The sequence below is a fragment of the Elephas maximus genome, chromosome 7 (genome assembly GCF_024166365.1).
Source record: "Elephas maximus indicus isolate mEleMax1 chromosome 7, mEleMax1 primary haplotype, whole genome shotgun sequence".
In the NCBI taxonomy this organism is placed as follows: Eukaryota; Metazoa; Chordata; class Mammalia; order Proboscidea; family Elephantidae; genus Elephas; species Elephas maximus.
In genome coordinates, this window is record NC_064825.1 from 111,566,363 (window position 1) to 111,576,556 (window position 10,194).

A 10,194-nucleotide genomic window follows, 5' to 3' on the forward strand; every position below is an offset into this window, starting at 1 on the left:
GTATGTCACTTTGGTGTATGCTATAAACAAATAATCGAGTACCTAAAAATAAAGAAAACACAAATTTAGTGTAATAATAACAATATACGTATACCAAAAAAGGATTAGTATGCACTAATATTAATATTAATTATTCTTTATTTATGAAATTAATCTGCTTTTTCTTTTAGGTCTCTTATTTTACAAATATATTGTGAAAAAAATTTATAATAGGAATGGTGATATCAAGGAAGTACTTTATTCAATTTTACCAGTAAATATTAAAAAATAATTTAAAGGTTACTTTTAGCTAATGGAGAAAACATTGTTTACTGTTAAGTACGTAATTTTGAAAACAACAAAGGTTTAATTTGTTCTTGTTTGGTGTAGATTTGATTTGAGTTGATTCAAACATATAATGACCGTATGTACGACATAACAGAAGACTACCCAGTCCTGCACTATCCTTAAAATTTTTGCTATGTTTCAGCTCACTGTTGCAGCCAATGCGTCAGTCCACCTTGTTGAGGGCCTTCCTCTCTTTTGCTGGCCCTCTACTTTACCAAGCATGATGTCCTCCTCCAGGGACTGGTCCTTCTTGACCAACTTGTCCAAAGTAATAAGATGAAGTCTTGCTACCGTCCTTTCCAAGGAATATTCTGGCTGTACTTCTTCCAAGACAGATTTATTCCTTCTTTTGGCAGTCTATGATATAGTCAACATTCTTCCCCGACACCATAAGGCATCGATTCTTTTGCAGCCTTTCTCATTCAGTACCCAGTTTTTGCGTGCATGTAAAGCAACTGAAAACGCCATGGCTTAGGTCGGGTGCGCCTTAGGCCTCAGGATGACATCTTTGCTTTTTAACACTTTAAAGAAGTCTTTTTTTTGCAGCAAATTTGCCCAAATCAATACTTCCTTTGATTTCTTGACTGCTGCTCCCATGAGCATTGATTGTGGATCCAAGTAAAATGAAATCTTTGACAAATTCAATATTTCTATCTTTATCATGATGTTGTTTTCTGGCCCAGTTGTGAGAATTTTTGTTTTCTTTATGTTGAGGTGAATCCACACTGAGGACTGTAGTCTATGACCTTCATCAGTACCTCCTTCAAGCCTCCTTTGCTTTCAGTAAGCAATTAATTACAGGTTATTAATGAGTCTTCCTCCAATCCTGATGCCCCATTCTTCTTCACACAGTCCAGATTCTCAAATTATTTACTCAGCATACAGACTGAATAAGTATTGTGAAAGGATACAAACCTGATGCACACCTTTCCTGATTTTAAACCAGGTAGTGTCCCCTTGTTCTATTTGAACGACTGCCTCTTGTTTTATGTACAGTTTCCACATGAGCACAACTACGGTTTCTGGAATTTTTGTTCTTCACAACGTTTTCCATAGTTTGTTATGATTCACACAATCAAATGCTTTTGCATAGTCAATAAAACACAGGTATACATCTTTCTGGTATTCTCTGCTTTCAGCCAATCTCCATCTGACATCAGCAATGATATCTCTCATTCCACATTCTCTTCTGAATCTGGCTTGAATTTCTGGCAGTTCCCTGTTGATGCACTGCTATAACCATTTTGAATTATCTTTAGAAAAACTTATCTGCATGTGACATGAATAATATTGTTCAATAATTTCTGTATTCTGTTGGATCACTTTTCTTTGGAATGTGTACAAATACGGATTTCTTCCGGTAAGTTGACCAGCTAGCTGTCTTCCAAATTTCTTGGCATAGATGAGTGAGCACTTGTAAGGTTACATCTGTTTATTTACTTTACTTATTACAAAAATAAAATTGCATATTTTTATGTGTCCCTTATCCATTGATTCAAATTTCATTCTTCCAACATTATGTGGACCACCTCTTCTGAATTATTTTTTGAATGTATGTTCAGAACACTCAAATATGTTTTAAACACCTCAGCTTAAAATGCTGAACTTTAGTTCATGGAGTGTATTCTATGCCATGTGAGTACAAATTTCCAGTGGGTTATGTTAAACCTATGCAGGTTTGGTTACATTAAAAACTATACAGCAAAAGAAGAAATTTCAATTAAAGTTTGAAGTTGTGAAATGAAATTATAAATTCATTCACTTCTCTTATTTACATCTCACATGTTAGAGAAAATCTTACCAAATATACAGTCATTCAAGTTTGTGAAGGCAAAGGAAAGATAAAGCAGTTGAATTGCCCGAGTATGTTTGAATTGTGCATATTTTATAGCCTCTTATAGAAATGTAATCTTTTTTTATGCATTCTAGACAACACATGTCTATAAAAGATTATAACAAATGTAACTAAAACAAACTTAGTGGCCAGTAAGGCTATTTGATGCTTAAACAAATGGATGAAGATTTTGTGAATCACATATGTCTTTAGATTAATCTTGAGACAATAACACAAGGGAAAAAAGAATGCAGAATAAGAAAGGTGCACTTCCAAGGGCTATTTTATGCAGTTATGAGGAAGGATAAGGCATTCAGTGGAGCTGCAAAGACTATAGCATGCTTCTACCTTAGTCTGGATCCAATGTAGAAGCCATGGTGGACTTTCCAGGTGTTTATTTTTTTTTAAACACATAACGTTTTTGTAGTAAGGTTATTCAAGAACCATCAAATTCAGTGATACATAAACCCAAAATCTGTGTTATTTAAAGTCTTTGAAATTTTATATGGCAAATAGATAACATGTATGACATTTTACTATGAGAAGCCAATTCTATTTTTTACAAATATTCAAATCTTTAATTTCATCAAAGAAATTGTGTGTTCCCAACATGTCTTCACAATTGAGAGAAGCTTTCCTAAAATTCTTTTTTTTTTTTTAAGAAAAATAATTATAAGGCCCATCATGTTCAGCATTTAACAGTAACTAAATAGATTTTAATATTTTGGGGGAATTCTTTAAGGAGCCCTGGTGGCTTAACAGCTAAGCACTTGGCTGCTAACCAAAAGGTCAGTGGTTCCAACCTAACAGCTACTCTAGGAGAAAGATATGGCAGCCTGATTCTGTAAATATTTAAAGCCTTGGAAAACCAAGGGGGCAATTCTACTCTGTCCTATTGGGTCGCTGTGAGTCAGAATCAACTTAACAGCAATGGGTTTTTGGGGGGTCCATTGATCTATTTTTTCTTTCTTTAAACCAATGCAAATTCCTAGTTTTTGAGGTGGTGTAATGTTGATTTTCCAAATATATTTAGTTAGCTAAAGAAATTGATTAAAAGGAAATTATTATATTGGTAGGCTGGTGAACAAATTAAAACTAGAAAAAGCTTAATTAATCTATTCTGCAAGGGAATGGTGATAGCTAAAAAGTAAGGGCATTTTTGTGTGTGTGGTAATTAAAATCTTATAGAATTGACTGTGACGATGGTTGCACATATTTATGAATATACTAAAAATCCTTGGACTCTACACTGTAAATGGGAGAATTTTATGGCACGTGAATTATTTCCCAGTAAAGCTGTTAAAATTTAGGGGAAAAAAGAGATTCGGATCAAGAGGATTTAAGTAATTTCTCAGGATCAGAAAGTAACACCCTGTGCATCCTAGAAGCCGGATGTCCTGATCTCCCTCTGTCTAGTGCTGTATCCCATGCTTAATTAAAAGCTAAATGGGATATGGATGGGGGAGCATAGGTTTCATGAAGGAGAGGAATGAGAAGAGCTATTTTCAATCTTCATCAGCAACAAAGACTATTTAAGTTGGAAGGTTATCAGATCACCAAAACATACTTGGGCAATTATCTGATTCTAAATATTGCATTGGGCAAATCTGCTGCAAAAGATTTCTTTGAAGTGTTGAAAAGCAAAAGTGTCACCTTGAGGGCTAAGGTGTGCCTGCCCCAAGCCATGGCATTTTCAACTGTCTCATATGCATATAAAAGCTGGACAATGAATAAGGAAGACCGAAGAAGAATCGACACCTTTGAATTATGATGCTGGTGGAGAATATTCAGTATACCATGAACTGCCAGAAGAAGGAACAAATCTGTCTTGGAAAAAGTACAGCCACAATGTTCCTTGGAAGAGAGGTTGGCTAGACTTCATCCCACATACTTTGGACATGTTATCGGAGGGACCAGTCCCTGGAGAAGGACATCATGCTTGGTAAAGTAGAGGGTCAGCAAAAAACAGGAAGACCCTCAATGAGATAGATTGACACAGTAGCTGCAACAACAGGCTCAAGTAAAACAAGGATTGTGAAGACGACACAGGACCAGGGAGTGTTACATTCTGTTGTACATAGGGTCAGTACAAGTCAGAACTGTCTCAAGGGCACCTAACAAAAACAACAGTCATTTTAAAAAAAAATGTTCCTTTAGTATTATGAAAAAATATAATTTTTTCAATCAAGATATTTTCTTTTTTTTTCCTAGATTATCATAGTTGTTCAATCTAAAACATCTCTTAAAATTCCACCCTGAATGGGAACATGCTATTATGATCACTGCTATTAGCAGAGGTATTGGGGACTGTAAGTCCATTCAGGTGAGAATGAAGTAGTGTCATAAAAATAATTCATAGTTCTTGTTGATATAGATAGTGAGGAAAACTTCTATGAAAGAAGTGGAATCATAATTGATGAAAGGAAAGAAATATTAGGCAACTTTTGTGTAAGTGTTTAAGAACACTGGCAACACAGAAAGAGGCAGAAACATTGAGGGTTATAAAATAAACTGACCAGGGGTGAATCTTGAGCTAATTGCTAAACTTCTTAAGCCTCATTTTTTTCTCATCTGTGCAACAGAGGTATCAGTACATAATTCAGGCATATAATGAGGAATACACGAAGTAATATAAATACCCCAGTGCAATACGTGGTTTACATCATACATGTTGTTTTCCTTTTTCTTCATTTCTTCTTTGAGTGAGGAGTTGATTTACAAACTACTTAAATTGCTGTTCATACATATATAACCAAGTTAAATAAAGAAAAAAAAAATGAAGCAAAACAAAGGGCACCACATAAACGTAATGAGTTAATGATCAGGTAAAACTTCAATATGGACAATTCGTGAATTAAAAATAAGTTATTCTAACGATACATTGGCCAGATTACAGTATTTCTTAATACTAACCACTAACATTTTTTCTTGCACTGAAAAAATATAGTCAAATGGCTATTTCCTCAATAGTGCTTAATAAAAAATTCTCTATATTCTTTTTGGTATTCTCTCAGCATAGTAAGAATAGATGCTTTTGTAGATAAAGTACAATTTCCACCACAAGTTCAAATTTTCTCATGATGAATTCAGAAAACGACATGCTATAAACTTACCTTAGTTGACACAGATGTATCTAGGCTATTTTAGGATGGCATGTTAATTGAAAGTTGGGAAAATCTTCATTATTGCAGATATTCAAGCACAAAGTTATTCCTTAATTGGAATATGAAGGTAGATACATTAGCACCAGAATGAGACTCAGTGAAGTTCACTGCCAACTTGAAGATTTCATTCACTTCAGCCCTACTGGTTCTCAACTGGAATTTTGTTTGTGAAAGATGTAAATTTCAAACAAAAGTGTGCTCTAGTATTTTTATACTAATCAAATTATGAAGTTATAGCCTTAAAAAATAAAATAATAACAAATAGCCTATAAAAAAAGTATAAATGATAGCAGTGCTCTCTTCAAAACAAGGCAATATGAATAATTCACTGACCATCAGGTCTGAGTGTCCTCCAGGTTCATTTTAGGCTGAATCAAGAAGAATTTCTCCTTTAGATACTCACTCTGCTAATTCTTCTGCAGCATAAATCTGAAATAAAGTACAGAGAATTACAAACCAGTAACTGAAACACACCTTAAGCTAATTTACTGAAAATATAAAGTCTCAAAATCCTTGAGAATATTTTACACAATTGCAAAAGGAGTGGGCTGTAAACATACACTTAAATTATCAGGAATATAAGAGGAAAGAGATCTTTTTTCCACAGGAAAGCAATCTGGGGCTTCTGAGTACAGGTTTAACATCTTAAATCTGGCTAAAACTAAAAAATACACAAAAAGTGTTTTGAAATTCCTGAAAAATCTAACACACTATGTAAGTCCCAGGAATCATCTATATAATGCTTGTTCTCAAAAGAGACCTCATTGGGAAGAGTAGAATATAAACTTATGTGGCAATGAAGAAATTAATTGGTCTTTGACAGTTCTAAGAAATCGTTTTCCCAGATGCATTTCCACACAGATCTTTGCCAAACGGCACTTACTGGCTGCCCACCTTAATGGCCCTGGTGCCTCTGGAAATTCTCTTGTCCTAACTTTACTTTCCATTCTTCACATTAGTCTGGTTTAGGCACTGTTTTTTCTGGAGGCCCCCAAATGCTATAGCCAGACAAGAGAAGCTTGGAAAACCCTTCTGACTCTCTGATCATATAGCTATCTGAAGAATAAACCAAACACAAAACCAAGCTTGTTGCCATCCAGTTGATTCCAACTCATACCAACACTATAGGACAGAGTAGAGCTGTTCCTAGGTTTTCAACAAGTGCCTGCTGGATTCAAACTGCTGACCTTTTGGTTAGCAGCCATAGCCTTAATCACTATGCCATCAGAAGGGAAAAAGTATAGCCTAGAATATTTCAGGTCAGCCATCGTGAAATCTGTGATGACATAAAACAGAGATAACCAAAGATAGGCATTTACTGTCCAAATATAGTTCACTATCAACATTAACCTAGGGGTGAAGAAGTTGTTGTTAGGTCGGTTTTTGACACATAGTGATTCCATGTGACAGAGTAGAACTGCCCCATAGGCCTTTCTAGTCTGTAATCTTTTGGCGAGCAGATTGCCAGGTCTTTCTCTCTCAAAGCTGCTGGGTTGGTTTAAACTATAAACCTTTCAGTTAGCAGTCAAGCACATGACCATTGCACAACCAGGACTCCTAGTGAAGAAGTAGATAGACCAGTAAGATCAGTTACCTGCAATATCATGACCAGAGCCAGATTTGCAGCAAGGGACTAACATTGCTGAAATAGATGGTTGGGGAATGTGAGAAGAAAGAAGGGAGAGAAGACAAGAAGAAATGGTATTCTTTGCCCAGTATACTTGGCAAGAGGAAAAGGTATACTGCTATGTTAAAAAAAATAAAAATAAAAAAATCAGAAGAAATCAGCAAAGGGCAGTAAAGCTTTTATTTTGTTTGCCGTTCGGTTCTCTCTCCTGTATCACTATCTACAGGTAGTTTATGCTTATCCTCATCTGCACACACTGAACTTCAGTCAGCCTTTCTCTCACTGACCTTAAGTCAGCTTTTTCTTTCTCTCTCTCTACATAAACAAATCTGAGCATTAAAAGTTTAATACATTCGAAACTTCAGGAATGCAATTTTTAGAATACTTTTTCTGATTCAAATCAATATGCTTAACAAAACAATAATAACAAAATGAACATACTAAGAGATTGTTGGATCTGCAAAGATAGTACTTGCAATAACGCATATTTTGACTGAAGTATAATTAGCTCTATTATATTCATAAGAACACAGAAGATTCTAGAAATTAAACAACACCTTAGAGAGGACTTTTGTAGAAGCTCTGCCTAATCCAATGCGTCTTTTGATTTTTTGACAGCTGCTTCCATAAGTGTTGATTGTGGATTCAAATAAAATGAAATCCTTGACAACTTCAGTCTTTTCTTCATTTGTCATGGTATTGCTTAAAACCTAACTAAAATGAATTTCGAAAATGGCTTCCTAAACTACTGGTCTCCTGTACCATTTTCTGTTGTGTTGATGCAGGTTCTACTCTGTTTCTTCATTTGCTCTTTTCACTGGTCTAGTTGTACCATTTTCATCATGTTCATCATCACTATTAAATTCAGTTTTCATGCCTCGAAACTGTACTTTTCCTTTAGCAGGCCCAGCCTAGGCAACTTTATTTCCCTTTCCTTTTCCTTTAAATTTGCAACATTTTGACTCCCATTGGTTTAGAGATTCTTCTTGATCTTCCATTTTTTTTTTTTTTTTCAGTGCTGCCTTTTTTCGCTTCTCCTAGTACTTCCAGGTCACTTCATTGTTCCTTAATTGTAGTTCACCATTACTTACATATTTGGCTTTATCCAGTACTTCTTTATCTTTTTCTTTAAGTAGAATTACTCCCTCTTCTACTCCTCTGACAAAGTTTATCCATTTTATTTCTCCATAATGTGAGAAAATGATGTGCAAATCTTCTCTACAGGTTTGATCATCTAAAGTCACCCCAAAATTTTAGCAAGCAGCCGATTTTTCCTTCCAGAGATTTCAGTTCAAAGTCTTCTGCTATTTTCTGTTTTAATACTTGCTTTTGTTTAGTTCGTAATTTAGCTTCAACTTTGCTTTCTTTCTTCATTCTTCTTTGCAAATTAATCTTCTTGGAGAAGTATTAGCAGGTTTGTGTCTTTGTACTTCTGGCCAGGCGTCTCTATGACCTTGTTAGCAGATTCAGTGCTATCAAACATAGATATTAATCCTTTGAGTGCTTTGTGCAAGGTTCTTTTCATCTGAATATTTAGTACTTCACTTTTGTCTTCTAACCATTCTTTTATATCATCAGGGATTGCATCAGTTGCGAAGCCTTTCATATAAGCAGATATGTTTTTCACATCATTTTTATAATCATCAGTCACTCCAGGGAGGGGTTTGCTTAGAGATCTTCTGATTTTATCTTCACTTATTTCTATCAGTTCCACCTTTGAGTTATTCAGTGTTTGTCCTATTACATTAAAGTCTGTTGTTAGATGGTTTAACTTGTTGATTTTTATCATTATCTCCAAAGGTATCCAACCTTCACCCAGTTTGATCTGTTCCTTTAAAAATTTACCCCATAGCAAATTAAAGTCACCAAAACAATACTCAACTTGATGACAGATTTTGGCCCACAGCGCAGACGTCTTTTCACTATCACAATTTTGGCCATTGTGGCTATGTGAAAATTTTTCCATGTGGTTCCTTCCGGTCCTGCATAGGCACTCCATGGGATCAATAGCAGCGACAGCAGCTTCCTGACTTCCAAGAGCTGCCAGTTGGTCTAACGCTCTTAAAGAAGATCCATTACAATTATTTTTTAAAGACTGTTATTTTGGTGGTGTTATGTCTAATGAATCGTTGACAGATATTTGTTGAAAATTAGTTGACCATGTATATTGGTTGACTTCTAGACTCTTTTCTGGTCCATTGATCTGCTCCTTGTTCTTTATAAAAGTAACCACACCGTTTTGAATACTGTAGCTGTGTAATATCCCTGGAAATCAGGTAGCATAAGTTCTTTAACTTTATCCTTTTTTAAAGTTGTGAGAAATAACCTACATTTGCATTTCCATTTATGTTTGAATCAGATTGTAAATTTCAAAAAGATGTGGTTGTTAAAATTCTGTATGTAACTGCTTTGTCCTGGAGATTAGTATAGACAGAACTGACAATTTTAAAATGTCGAACTGTTCATTTAATGAACATAGTATTTCTTTCTATTTATTAAGCTCTTTTTTTATTCACAGCAAAGTTCTTTAGTTTTCAACGTACATAACCTGCATATACTTTGCTAGACATATTCTTAAGTATATGTATTTTAATGGTATTAAAGTTATATTTAAAAAATTCAATGTCTGATTATTTTTTACTAGTACCAAAATTACAACTGATTTTTGTATATTGATTTTATATCCTGTAAACCCTACTAAATTCACTTACAAAAAAAGAAGTGGAGCCACACAGATAGAATAGGAATAACTTAACTGTCCATGTTAACATGTGTAATGATTTTCCATGTAGAAAACCCCAATGAAGGGACTTTTCTAGGAGTGATAAATATTCTAAAGTAGAAGGCTGGATTAAAAGATGGCATGGGTTCTTTTATTTGATTCAAACATTTTGAAACAAAATTAAGTGTTTAACAGAAGGAAATAAAACAGTGGATATGAAAAAAAAAGGATGTACACAAGTGTTGAGCGCTAAGAGACCAGGGCTATTGGCAGATGAAGGTGAGGGAGATAAGCAAATAGAAATAATTTCTGTTTGAGTGTTCCAGAAAATCTTCATGAAAGTGATGATTTTGCCATGATTAGAATAGGCTACAGGCTTCACATCTCTTCCAGGCAACTGAGTACAGAATAATGTAGGATCCTATAGAATTGTATCTGTGGGAAACCTTCATTCTTTTACTTATTCAACAAATATTTATTAAGCATGTTCTTTTCTATACTGAAATTCAGCTGTGAGAGG

At 34.7% G+C, this 10,194-nt stretch overlaps 1 pseudogene; it reads right to left on the bottom strand.

Moving 5' to 3' along the window:
* Positions 1-7,740: 7,740 nt before the first annotated feature.
* Positions 7,741-8,951, bottom strand: LOC126080375 (lupus La protein homolog; annotated as a pseudogene).
* Positions 8,952-10,194: the final 1,243 nt, after the last annotated feature.